At 42.3% G+C, this 14297-nt stretch overlaps 1 pseudogene; it reads right to left on the bottom strand.

Annotated features, from left to right (window-relative positions):
• Window positions 1-13134: 13134 nt before the first annotated feature.
• LOC114211222 (dehydrodolichyl diphosphate synthase complex subunit NUS1 pseudogene) lies at window positions 13135-13782 on the bottom strand (annotated as a pseudogene).
• Between the last annotated feature and the right edge of the window lie 515 nt (window positions 13783-14297).

Genomic DNA, 14297 nt, shown 5'->3' with positions numbered 1-14297 from the left:
CGTGGAAGTGACTTTGGTGCTGGGCTTTTGTTCTAGAGGATCTCAGCCTGGAATTTTTTGTTTGCTTGTTTGCTTCCTCATCTGTATCCTTGTTTAGGTTCCCAGCTCTGTTTCCTCCTCTGCTTGTTTGCTTGAGAGACACTGCCCTGTGTGGCTTCCTTCATTGCTGGCACACGCCTGGGACTGTTCACGGCCTGGGGCCCTGGAAGGGCCTGTGGGGTGGATGTGCAGAGCCGTGATCAGGGGCCTGGGGCCACCGCACCGACCTGGGGAGCACCAGCTCCGCTCTGGACAGATAGACAGACAGATGGCAGACCTCAGTTCCTGCACAAAAATAGGCCTGATTTGATTTCTGCTACAACAGGCCAAGATCCTGCCCGGGCTCAGTGAAGGGAAGCAGACCTTCACACCTCCCTGCCGCCGTGTCTGGGAGCCGCGTCCTCTCTAACTCACGTGCATGCTCCCGGGGGGCACTTCTCACCCATTTTGTTGTTGCTCTTTTGTTATTTTTTTTCTTTTTAATAAAGATCACATTTTATTAAGACAAGAATAACTTGAGGTTTTTGAAACTCTTGGCTCATCTATTCTTCCAATGCCTTTGGTATTCAGCTGAACATCTAAACATAAATTCTTAAATAATTAATTTTCTATTATAAAAACTGTAACCTGTTCATTATGGCAATTTTGAAAAACTGGGAAAGTACAAAGAAGAAAATCACCTTTCATCCCACCACTGGAACATAATAACCACCGGCTATATATCTATATTTATATTTATATTTATATCTACATTAGTACAGTATCTTAACATACTTCCAACTGCTTTTAAGGCACAGGCATGTCTATTTGTAAAAAAAAAAAAAAATGGAATAATGTTTCCATGGTTTTGTTTCAGTAGTTTACTTGTTTTAACGGTTAACATTTTAGGCATTTAAAAAAATACTTTATAGAGAACTTTATATAAACTTTCACTCTGTATTTTTAATTTTAGCGTTATTTCCAAATAATAAAATGGACCAATTTCCAGTGTTCAAATATATGCACTTGTGGACCCACCACAAGCAAGATGAAAAGCACTTCCATCACTTCGGGAAGTCACTCTGAGTGCCTGATCCTCCCCGGTCCCCCCACTCTGTTTCAGGCAACCGCTTCTCCAACTTTGTCACTATAGATTAGTCAATTCTAGAGTTTTATATAAATGGAATCATACAATATGTACCCTGTGTGTCTAGCTTCTTCCACACAACGTAATTCTCTCGTGTGTTAATAACCACATATGATTATAGTCACATAACTACCTGAAAATCTGCATTTTTTCCATTTTATAAACCTACCATGAACATTTCCCACATCACTAATTATTTGCTTAAAAATTAATTTTCAATGACTACATAGTATTTTGTTTTAGGGATATATCATAGTTTATCTCACAAATAAGATCTTTTTATTAACTGCTTTTGTTGTTTCAATAGTTTCCTTTTATAACCAAGAATGATTATTCATTCAAACCTGTACACAGATTTGTGTGCATGACCTAATTTCTGTGGGATAAATTTCTACGAAAGGATTTGCTAGGTTAAAAGGCAGGGGAATTCTCAAGGCTTTTGATGTATGTTGTGCCAATGTAATCTCCCATAAGCAACATACAAAAATACATGAGGGAAAACAATGTTTTGAAGCTGGAGGGGAACCTGGAGAAAAATCTGGTTCAGAGGTCCTTAACCAGTGGGTGGGCATATTCAGGGAGCTCTCTTCAAGGGCACCTGCATTTTATTCTAATTTGGTATCTATGAGGCTTAAGAGCTGTTGTTTTCTGCTTTAGGTTCTGCAGATGACTCAGTTGCACATTCCACATTAAGAATCACTTCATTTTTCACAGATGAAGAAACTGAATCCCAGAAAGGCTAACGAAAGCCTCCCGATCCCGAAGCTCTTTCCTGTCCACTGGGGTGCACTTCCCTCCACACTTGGTCACCCCTTATGTGCAAAGCAAGGCGATCAACCACCAGCACAACTCGCTTTCCCCTCAGAAGCTGAACGGGGGTGTCCCTCCCTGGTGGCCCTACACGTTCAAACCGCGCTTGAAGGTAATGAAGTTGATGAAAGTGCCAGGACCCCCTCAGCGGGGTCTCCCCACCGAAGGGACCCCAGAAAAGGTATAATTCAAGAATCTTCTCAGAAGGTATGGCTGCAATCTGATGGCGGTCTTCCCTTTCCTGGCCACACCAGCCTGGGCGTATACAACGGACTTACAGTAACAGGCAACAGCACACACGGCACGTCCTTGACTCTGTCCCCAGGCCCCGTGCAGGGGCTCCAGGCCACCCCCCGTCCCTGACTCCGTTTCTTCACATCCCCTCTCCAGAGGAGGCAAAGAGGCAAAGAGGGGTCTCGGGGGAGCTCAGCAGTGAGTCCTTCTACCTGCCACAGCAGCACATTGGCCATTCTGGGCTTCCTCGGCTGGGCTCCCTCTCCCGCTGGGACAGCTTCCGTTCCTGCCGTTTTCCACGGTGGCCACGGGGTGGCTGCAGAACCTGATCCCTTCCCCGTCTCCGTGTGCCCAGCCGATCTCGCGGCCGCCTCTCAGCTCCTCTGAGCCGCAGCTCAGCCCAGAGCCGGGCGAGCGCCTCTCCCCCCACGCGCACTACAGAGACCTCACGGCCTTGCTTCTTGGAGCTCCCTGGGTGTCTGACGGAGAGGGGAGGGCGTCCCTCCATTCCCGATGGCGGTCCTCCCACGGGGCTAGACGGGAGTCCGGAGAGCAGCCTCGTGTGTCTGGACTCCTCTCCTTTCCTGTTAAGTTCCTTCTCAGGAGCCCCTGAAGTAAATAACACCCCATGGAAACCAACAGTTGGTCCATTCTCCTCCAGAGTTCTCCAGGCACGCCTGCCCCCTGGGAGGGAGGGGACCCTGTGACTGTCAGGGTTGGGGTGCCCTATTTATACCCCCCAAGGCAGTCCTAGACACGTTGTCTGGCACGTCGTCAATCCCCATAATCACAGCATTTCGTTCGCAAGGAATCAGGATTTTAGATGCAAATTATTATAAAGCCAAAGCAAAATACTCCTAAAGAGGCCCTTTAAGCTACAGCTAATAACTTACAATAAGAATTTTTGTCTACACACAAGTCCTCAGAAATCGGTTAAAAGGAAACATCTTCATAAATCATGGCAGGAGAAACTGCTTGACCAGCAACGCCTCAGGGATCGATTCCCTGGCAAAGATGTATTTGCCTCTTCTTCCCACAACTGCTTTATTACTCTTGACCCCCCAGAGCCACACCTACTCATGTCTTTATCCCCATTTACAAATTGATATAAGAGAGGGCTTCATCATCAATCACTTTTCCTTCCCGAATGACTGACAAATTAATTATATTTTAAAGGAAACTCTTGTTATCTAGTGAACTCAAGACCCTATTTGTAGGATGAAACACATTTCACCAGTTTAAAAAAGCAAACAAACCTGAGGACATCAGAAAAGAGATGGGGGAAATTCTTCATCGTGGATGTCCATGAAATCCCACGCAGCTACCTGACGGATCTTAGCTGATATAACTTCCTCAAGGCGTAATTTCTGTTATGCAAAAATGTTGCCTCCTAAACTGGAGGCAACATTTTCCTAAAACTGGACTTAATTTCTACCTTGAGACCTGTTTCTGTAGGCTTCTCCAAGGTGACGCAAGTCACTCAGTGATTTCCCCATCATTTAAAATTCCAACTCAGCCAAATTCAGGAACCCCACCTTGTCGCAGCGGTGGACCCAAACTGAAAGAGCGCAGCATTGGTGAGAAGAGGACCAGATTATCAAATATTTTCTTCCAAAATCTTTGTATCTCTCACTTAAATCAAAACCTTTAATTTAAAAATTTAAGAATGTAAATTTTGGGGTTTGGCCCCTCCCTCCACCCTGGACAATGTCAGCCTCATTCCCTCAAGCTGAGGTTGTGGGTGGGGTGTTAGAGTCTGTTGTAGGATTAAGGCAAATGCAAGAGAAATGCCCCATTTTCTGTGGTATTGATGTCATAGATTCATTTACCATATAAGCCTGATCAAGGCTCATGAAGGTGACATGAAGACAAGCAAGCAGGGTTGTGAGAGGGGCCACAATTTTCCCTGCAGCCCCTCCTAAGACATCTGCAATTCTCCTGATTCCTTGGGAAACAGGCAGGCTTCTGTCGGCTCCCCGCGGAGCTTCCTGTGGTTGGCAGAAGCTGTCCCTTTGGTGCTGGCCTCCTCCGAGATGTGAAGCCTGCTTCATCTAGCCCAGGCCAGAAGGCAGCATCCCTCTTAGACCTCCCCCTCCTCCGTAACTCCCCCGGCCCTGCATTTACCGGCCAGGTCCCTGCGCACAACACCTCTAACCTCACCTCCTTCTGCATCGAGACCCCTGCATATAAATTCTGTCCTTTCTAAATGTGATTATTAGTTCATAATTTTTACTCTACACCCCACCTGAACTGACTTTTGGGAATGTTGCCATCTTTCCCACATTATTTTTCATCCTCTTACAACACCTCTGACAAAAAATATGATGTTGGGATGCATACTGCAGTTAGCTGCTGATATACCTTTCTCTTCTGTGAGATGGTGAGTTCCTTAAAGGTAGGGACCAGATCAGATTCAGCACCGGAAATCAGCACCCTGTTCAGAGCCTAACCATGCAGCAGGTGCTCAATGCATGTTTAGTGCAGAGTAAATGAAGTTATCCTTTCTGCTAATAAAAAATGTCAGGGGAGCCTGGGTGGGTCAGTGAGTCGAGCATCCAACTCTTGGTTTCAGCTCAGGTCATGATCTTGGGGTCCTGAGGTCAAGCCCTGCCTCAGGCTCCGCACTCAGTGGGGAGTCTGCTTGAGGATTCCTCCTCTCCCTCTGCTCCTACTCCCATGCCGGCATGCTCTCTCTCTAAAAACAGAACAAAAAACAAAAACAAAAACAAAAAACAGAGAGAGGCGCCTGGGTGGCTCAGTCAGTTAAGTGTCTGCCTTCGGCTCAGGTCATGATCCCTGGGTCTTGGGATCGAGCCCCGCATTGGGCCCCCTGCTCAGCGGGGAGTCTGCCTCTCCCCCTGCTCATGCTCTCTCTCAAATAAATAAATAAAATCTTAAAAAAAAGAATGTCAGATATCCTTTTAAAAGTCTCATCTGCTTATAGTGCATATAGTCAAGGTGAACGCCAAAGGCAATCTGCAGTCATTTAAATAATTTATCATTAATTACTGATTTGCTGTAAAAGGGGATATTGTCTAATCCTCTTCCGAGCAATGATTCAAAGCCCCCAGATCAGGAGACTTTAGACTCCTACAATAAGATAAGAGTCAGCTCCCTGCCTGAGTCTGTCAGAAGCTACTGATTTATTAATATCACAATAGGGCCACAACAGCAAAACTGCTTCCTAAGCTACACTCCAGGTTTTTCCCCATCAGGTGGAATTGAACTACACAATAGGTATTATGAACTAAACTCACTGCTTGCTGTGCATCTGTTACCATATACACAGAAATCAAGATGAGAATGAATGGAGAAAATAGCAGAACATCACCATCTTCTACCCAGTATATACAGTGCGACTGGATTCAAGGCAGAGCAAGCCCTTTGTGTGCTTATAGATCCCTTTCAAATTCTTTGAATTATATATTAGCTCCAACTTGGAGTTGAGTAAGCTAATGCTTGTTTTATGAAGAATTTGTTCAGTGTCACATCTGGTGGGTAGTAGAGAGAGAAATAGCATCTAAATTCTAAAAATCTAAAAATTTGCAACTTAAAACACTCTTTGATTATATTGTCTCATGAAAGGTACTTGCAGCAATGAGAAACACTTTAGGGGTACTTACTGGAAGGAATTAAAAATAGTTACACCAAGTCTCAAAATTCAGCTCATTTTAGAAAACAGGAAACAAACAGACTCTCACCAGCTTCAGAACTGTTAAAACTGTGAATGCTATTGCAAATACTCAGAAGTCATGTTTTTCATTGTGTTTTCATATTCACATTTAAATATTTACTGACAATAAATGGGCAGAAGACATGAACAGACATTTCTCCGAAGAAGACATACAAATGGGCCATCAGACACATGAAAAAATATTTATCATCATTAGCCATCAGGGAAATTCAAATCAAAACCACATTGAGATACCACCTTACACCAGTTAGAATGGCAAAAATGGACAAGGCAAGAAACAACAAATGTTGGAGAGGTTGTGGAGAAAGGGGAACCCTCTTATACTGTTGGTGGGAATGCAAGCTGGTACAGCCACTTTGGAAAACAGTGTGGAGGGTCCTCAGAAAATTAAAAATAGAGCTACCCTATGACCCAGCAACTGCACTCCTGGGTATTTACCCCAAAGACCCAGATGTAGTGAAAAGAAGGGCCATATGCACCCCAATGTTCAGAGCAGAAATGTCTGCAATAGCCCAACTGTGGAAGGAGCCAAGATGCCCTTCAACAGATGAATGGATAAAGTAGATGTGGTCCATATATACAATGGAATATTACTCAGCCATCAGAAAGGATGAATACCCCACTTTTACATCAACATGGATGGGACTGGAGGAGATGATGCTAAGTGAAATAAGTCAAGCAGAGAAAGTCAATTATCATATGGTTTCACTTATTTGTGGAACCTAAGGAACAGCATGGAGGACATCAGGAGAAGGAAGGGAAAAATGAAGGGGGGGAATTGGAGGGGGAGACAAACCATGAGAGATGATGGACTCTGAGAAACAAACTGAGGGTTCTAGAGGGGAGGGGGGTGGGGGGATGGGTTGGCCCGGTGATGGGTATTAAGGAGGGCACGTTCTGCGTGGAGCACTGGGTGTTATACGCAAACAATGAATCATGGAACGCTACATCAAAAACTAATGATGTAATGTATGGTGACTAACATAAATAAATAAATAAACAAACAAATAAATAAATAAATATTTACTGAACACTACTGATTCATTCATTCTGACTTCCTGAAATTACAAAAAGATGTGACTCAGGGCCAAACCAAAACTAAAGTCAACTTAGCTGATGAAGTCTTGTTAAATAAACTTAGTGAAATATTAAACCATATTCAAAATGTTAATAAATACCAACTGATCTTTACTAGGGTGGAGTTAAAGATAATAATGTTACATATTAATGATTTTTCCCACTAATGAATAGCAGCTAGTTTTCACCAACTAAAGAAACATGACTCAGAGGTGGAACTTTAGTTAGAATGTTTAATAATTTCTAAGACTATGTCAGTAAAATAATCAGAAACAACTGATATCTGTGCAGCTAGCAGTGATTTTGAAATTTTCCCAATAATCATCCCCCCAAACATAATGCCATTATTCACTGTATCTGACTTGACTGTTAGGACTTGTCTAATTTGATTGTGCCAGCTTATAAGAGTATTCAGCCCCCTCTCCCAGAACATCACGAGCCACGTGGATGTAGCAGAGCTCGGTGGCTGGAGCTGGAGCTTTAATCCTAGCTCACCACTTTATTGGCTGTGTGGTCCTGAGTTCCTTAATCTCTCTGAGCCCTGGTTTTCCCAACCTATAAAATGGCGTGAAGGATCTTTGCTCTTCTTTGAGAATTAAATACAATTATGTAAATTATGGGCTTACTATAGGATAATAATCAATAAATGATATTTAGTAAGCAATTTTCATGGAGGATCAATTCTTAGGATGTGCCTCTCTTTCTGCATCACTAGAGACAAACACAACAGTCTGGTGTCAGGATGAGAAGCCAAGAACCACTCAAGTAATTGTTTGATAATAGCTACGTTAGGTAGGACAAATTCACTCTCAGAAGGTGGGTAACAGGCATGGAATGCTGTAAGAGGAAAGTGTTTTATAAATATCCAAGAAGAGTTTACTCTAAAATCTTAACAAGGGAACAGTCCCATTGCTCCAGAAGAACAAATATTTATTGGGGACCCCAGTGTGCAAGGCCAGACACTGTAAGAGACATACAGAAATTCATTTAGTAAGTGTTTATTTTGTCTCTACTGTGTGTTGGGCACTGCTCTGTGTCCTGGAGTAAGAATGGTGAATCACAGAGTCAAATTCTCCACTCTTCTTCTAGAATAAGAAATATAAAGAAATCATTCTTTTCTTCAAGGCACTTACTATTTATTTAAGGATACACGAACTTTTATACTTAAGAAAAGTATAACAACAATAATTGCAACAAAGGATACAAGAAACGTCACCAGGAGATTGGCAGGAACCCATGGTGTCCAAGAAACCAGAGTTCAAATCCAGATTCTGATAACACCTTTGGACCTCAGCACAAGAGGTCTTTTATTAGAGTCTCATATTCTTATGTGTAAAATGTACCTATTTTATAAATACGCTTTCTAAAGTTGTTCTGATGGCTCAGTGGAATTACACGTGGAATTCTTCTGGGGAGTGACAGGGTAACATGCGTGCTTTCATTGAGGAGGACACCAGATTAGCACCTTGCAGGACACGTGGGATTTGGCTAGACAGACAAGGAGAGAGAATGCACTATGGGCCAAGGAAAGAGCTTGATGAGAGACATGGATTTGGGGAAGTACAAGGAGTATTTGGAGGAAAGGGAGCTGACTGATTTGGCTACAGAAGAGTTCCTGCAGATAAGCAGGTCTAGAAACAACTCTAGGGGTAGGTGGGCTCTGGACCCCACACGAAGGAATTTCTGAGGTGGAAGAGCTCTCCCACCGCGGTAGACACTGACACGCCAATCAGCAAGTGAAGTTATCAGTGATGTATCATTAACAGTACAAGGAGAATCCCAGTGTCTGTCTGGTACTCTGTCTCCCTGGTGGCCTGGCCAGTGGTTGAGATGACATCTTGTCATACTCCTGGTCAGTTCCTATCTGAACACTCACAGCCTGGTAGACATTTTTCATAATATACAGCAGATATCCTACCCGGCCCTCTAGTTTAAGTGTTGCATTTATGGCAAGAAAAAGCAATTTTTTAAAAGATTTTATTCATTTATTTGACAGAGAGAGAGACAACACAAGCAGGGGGAGAGGGAGAAGGAGAGGGAGAAGCAGGCTTCCCGCCGAGCAGGGAGCCCGATGCGGGGCTCGATCCCAGGACCCTGGGACCATGACCTGAGCCGAAGGCAGACGCTTAACGGCTGAGCCACCCAGGCGCCCCAAGAAAAAGCAATTCTAAAATGACCAACGGGAATGCAAAACAAGGGGCTATTTCTCAAAAATGAGATGGCGCTTTGCAAAAATGAGCTGACTTTATGATGCTATCTGGAAAATGCTTTTGTATTCCTGACACACTGCACTGAGCATACCTTAAAGTTGACCAACTAGCTCTGAAATACTCTCTTCTGCTTCCCCACATATGGATGGAACATACAGGAATAGACATTATTAGTCCTTGGACAACACATCTGGTGTGACTCGTCAGCAATAAGGTGCACAGCTCTTGGCTGAATTTCCACTGAGCACATCAGCCTGACTCTGGGAACTCTGCAGGGTTGAGCCAGTCCTTGGTTATTGACCTTGTTCAGAAACTGGTGCTTCCAAACCATAGTCCAATCGAGGAGACTGTTTTCCCCTCTTTCCCTCCCTCCCTTCCTTTCTCCCCTATTCCTTCCTTTCAACACGTACAGGATGTCTGGAGTGTGTACTGCCCTGTGGAATACTCAGACCAAATTCCAAGGGGACTGACCCCTAAGACACTGTACCCTAGTCAGACCTGTCACCTGTTTGGGTTGGCAGATGTTCCTCACAGTTTCTTCCAGAACAACAGTTTGTTCGCATAATTTATTATAATTGGATAGTGGAATTATGAGCAGAGAAATTCTCCTTTCTTAAATTCAGCAAGAGAACCTAATTTTAACACCAGTGGAAAAGATTTAGAATCCCATAAAATGAAAGAAACTTTCATTAATTTGGATAGGAATTAAGCTGAAGTTAACTTTGCTTTATAAAAAAAAAAGTCGCCCATAAAATAGTCTAACACTTGCATAGAGGAACATTTAATTTGCTGAAGAGAACAAATTGCTTCCAAACAATTAAAAACACCAATTTATGTGTAAACAACCAGTATGTTAAGTACAAATCATTCTTCTCTATTTATTGAAGTAGCTTCCCAGCTCCCTTGTTTGACAGTACTTCATTAGTCTAACTTGAATTACTTTATTTAATTGAAATTAATAGACATTTCCTTTAAAAAATATTATCTTGTTGAAACTGATCCCCCTCCCCAATTTGGCTACCCACTGAAAATGAATAAGACTGCTTTTAAAAACAATTCCTTTTTCTGAACAGTTTACAATAATGGTCAACACATTATATATTTCTATGGCTGATTATATATCTTGGCTCCACCATTTACTACCTCTGTGACCCTTGAGGATTCAAACTTGCCTGAGCCTGACTTGAGTATACAGTACAAATAATAGCTATTTAGCAACTGCTACATCACATTTATTGGTTGCTTAAAATGCGCCAGGCACTGTTGTAAGGGCTTTATACATATTAATCCATTTAATCCAACCATCAAGCCTATGACATAGATATTTTTATTTATTTATTTTTAAGATATGTATTTTATTTTCTTTTTTTAAATTTTATTTTATTATGTTATGTTAGTCACCATATAATACATCATTAGTTTTTGATGTGGTGATCCACGATTCATTGTTTTCGTATAACACCCAGTGCTCCATGCAGTACGTGCCCTCCTTAACCCCAGCTCACACATGTGCATGCTAGGTATTTATTTTAGAGAGAGTGCGCACATGTGTGAGCTGAGTGCAGGGGCAGAGGGAGAGAGAGAGAGAGAATCTCAAGCAGACTCCATGCCCAGTGAGGAGCCTGACGCGGGGCTCCATCTCATGACCCTGAGATCACGATCTGAGCCGAAACCAAGAGTCTGATGCTCAAACAAGTGAGCCATCCAGGTGCCCCTATGACATAGATATTTTTATAAATCCATTTTACACATAAGGAAACTAAGTTCCAAAGCGGCTAATTGATTAGCCCAAGGTCACACAGCTGGCCAGTGGAGGGTCTTGGGTCCTAAGGAAGACAGTCTGAGGCCAGGCTTTACTTTCTAACTAGTCACAGAAGTTGAAGACTAGAGTGGTTGATGTGTACGAAAGACTAGCAGGTGACCTCACACACGACGAAGTCCTGTTTCATGTATTTGCCTTACATTTCTGAGCACTGCTGAGGCTCCTTTCCTCTCTTAGGTGTCAAGATGCTGCAGGGCCTCAGAGGCCACTCCGGCCCCTTCTCTTCTCTACCCACACTCCCCCCCCTACCCCCGTGTGAACTCCTTCACACCACGCCTGTAAACACCATCTCTGCAGAGGGCTCCATGAAGCAAACCATGCTCCTGTGTTTTTCCTCTCACACACTGACAATACTTCTGACCGCGGATGGGTGGGTTTTCTACTCATTAACCAATTCTCAGGCACCAACTAGATGACCTAGAATTTAACTCAACTTTGACACTATCCATTTAGAGAGAGCCTCAGATCCCACAGATTCAGAGCTCAGTCCCATAGGATGGCCTCCGACCCCCACTTCAGACACCAGTCAAAGTCCCAGGGTGTCCTTTGTACTTCTGACTGACAGGCTATAAATTGGGGTTTCCATGACCCCCCCTTGGGTTTGATTGTTTGCTAGAACACTTCACAGAACTCAGGGAAACACTTACTTATGTTTACCAGCTTATTATATAAATAAGGGATGTGATAAAGGGTACAGATGAGCAGACAGATGAAGAGTACATGGGGTGAGATCTAGAAACTTCAGATCTAGAAATCTGAAAATTCCAAGACTACCTATGGCTTCATATTTCTTTTTTTTTTAGTTTAATCATTTTATTTCAAGTGTAAATTTTAAAATCATAAATGGGGTTTTGTAATCCAAAGTGGAAACATTTTATTCTTCATAGCTTCAGAATACGACAAGCAACTTCAGACCTTGCTTTCCAAATCCAGTCTTCTTTGCTATTTTTCAGACTTCTGAGACCTAGTATTTAAGCTACTCCAGTTTTAGACAACTATTGTACACTTAAGATTTTTCTGAAAACGGTCCATCAAATATAAAGAATGGTTTCTGTCCAAGGATCAGCAGTGAGGGAAGAAATATTAAACACATACCAAAAAATCACTTATTCATTTAAAAAATAACAGAACCAGAGCAATTCTCTGTCATGAAAGAGAACATGTAAAATTAATTTAAATTACTTTTGTAGACTTTGGTAATATTTTATTACCTACACAGGCCTCCATCTTACTTAAAGATCTTTTAGGCAAAGTCACCATCAGGATTTACTGAGTAAAATGAGTAAAAATCCTGGGTACTAACATGGCCCAAAATGTGCTATTCCAAAGAGGAACAGGTTACTACTTTTGAAGAAAAGAGCTGCCTTGGTAACTTCCCTCAAATGCTTATTTTAAATAAAAATAGTTAATGGAAATATTTTTTAAACCAACTTTCGGTACACACTGCTCACCGAATAAAAAAGGAAATCACTTTCTTTCCTATTTTAGGAAATCTTCCAACTTTACTTTTAAGATTATAACTTTTTCACCTTTTCTTGACTAATACAGTATTTAAATTTTTTAAATTCTACGTTTGAATGTAGTGAGTTCTTTTTCAGATGATCTTCACAACCCGGAACAGACACCAGAGCAACACTCGCAAGTCACATTGTTCAACTACAATGAGATGAAGATGGACGGATATCCAAAAACAGGTATGCCCTCTGCTCCAAAGCTGAGCAAGCTTTTAACATGTGACCAACACAGACCTCCATTCCTCTGGAGATCCCTCAAACTCAAAACAGTTCCATTTAATAAGTCAATATATTATTCTTAAAAATTAAGTTTGGTCACTAGGAAAGACTGAACAAAAATTATTCCCCTCCCCCCAAAACAACAACCAAATAGCTCTAGTCACCCCCCCCTGCTCCCCACAAAAACAGGGAAGTAGTGGAGGCTGAAACCTTTAAATCTGAAATTTCAGCTCCTAAAACACTGCTGCTATTTGCTCAAACTGCAGGTCTACGTCTTTCCTTCTCCAATACTTCCCCCATTTATAAATTTATTTACACACATACACACACACACGTGTGCACACGCACTCATACTCACACATACTCTTACTCTCAAGTAAGATACTTTTTTGTGTTTGTTGATAAATTATGAGGATTATGAACTAGGTGTGTACAGGGTTTCATAGGTGCTTTGTAAACATCAGAGTCACTTGGGTCCTTTTCTCCAAAAGCCTGAAATCAAATTACACAACCAGGGATCACTACTTTCCCAGACGCTGTTCACAGGCTGCATATTGACGAAGGGCAGAGAAAAAGTCCTCATAACTGATGTTCAGGTGGGAAGGCAAAGAGATAATCTCAGTCAATCTGATGTGCCAGGGAAGAAAGCCTAACGTGCTGTCCACAGGACCAAACTTCAATACTAAATCAGGATCAGGAAAACCAGTTGACCTAAGTAAACTGTCGAACATGTCTAAATCCAAATCTGTGGATCTCTTTTGCTGCTGGGCTACTAATTGGCAAAAAGTCCTGAGCAGCTCTCACAATATCTGCTTTTCCATCTTCTGGGGAGAGCACCTTCACTGCCGATTGGCAATTTAAAACTTGATCATCTTTGTCATTACTATTTGCAAACTCTGGTGAGTATTTCGAACAATCTAAGCCCAAAATTCCTGCTGTTGTCTTAAAATTTCATCCATCAATCTGGAATTATTTCTTTTGAAAATACCTCGCCCCCGCCACCATCTTCCTCCTGCCTTGGCAGCCCCTGGCTTCATATTTCTGATGACCAACTCCCATGCAGAAACTATCCAGGCGCCCACGAGGAATCACCTCATCAGAGAAAACAAGACCTGTCTATCACCCAGGAAATTCCAAGGGATTTAGGAACCAGGATCAAAGACATATATATATATATATATATATATATATAATTTCCCAGCTCCCAGCTCTCCATTTCCAACCCTGACATCTCCCACCTTCAGATCCATATGCCACACTGCCTATTTGTCAGATTTACATCATGTCTAAGAGGCAACTCAAACTCACACAGCCAAAAACAGCACACTACACTTTTCTCCTTCCAACATGTTCTTCCCTTTCAGTCTTCATCCTTGGAAAATGGCATCACTATCAGCCCTTTTGCTTATGACAAAAAATCTAAGATTTTTGATTCCCATGTCGAGTCCTGTAAATCCAACAGATTCTTCCTCATCTTTTCTTCACTTGCACGTATGTAGCCTCGTCCAAACCTCCACCCCTCCTACTTAACTCTGCCAGGAGCTTCCTGACT

This window comes from Eumetopias jubatus, unplaced genomic scaffold (genome assembly GCF_037043125.1).
Source record: "Eumetopias jubatus isolate StellerSeaLion01/CBP00866 unplaced genomic scaffold, mEumJub1_p1.0 scaffold_13, whole genome shotgun sequence".
In the NCBI taxonomy this organism is placed as follows: Eukaryota; Metazoa; Chordata; class Mammalia; order Carnivora; family Otariidae; genus Eumetopias; species Eumetopias jubatus.
Note: the sequence above shows the minus strand (reverse complement) of the source record. Positions and strands in the feature narration are given on the sequence as shown.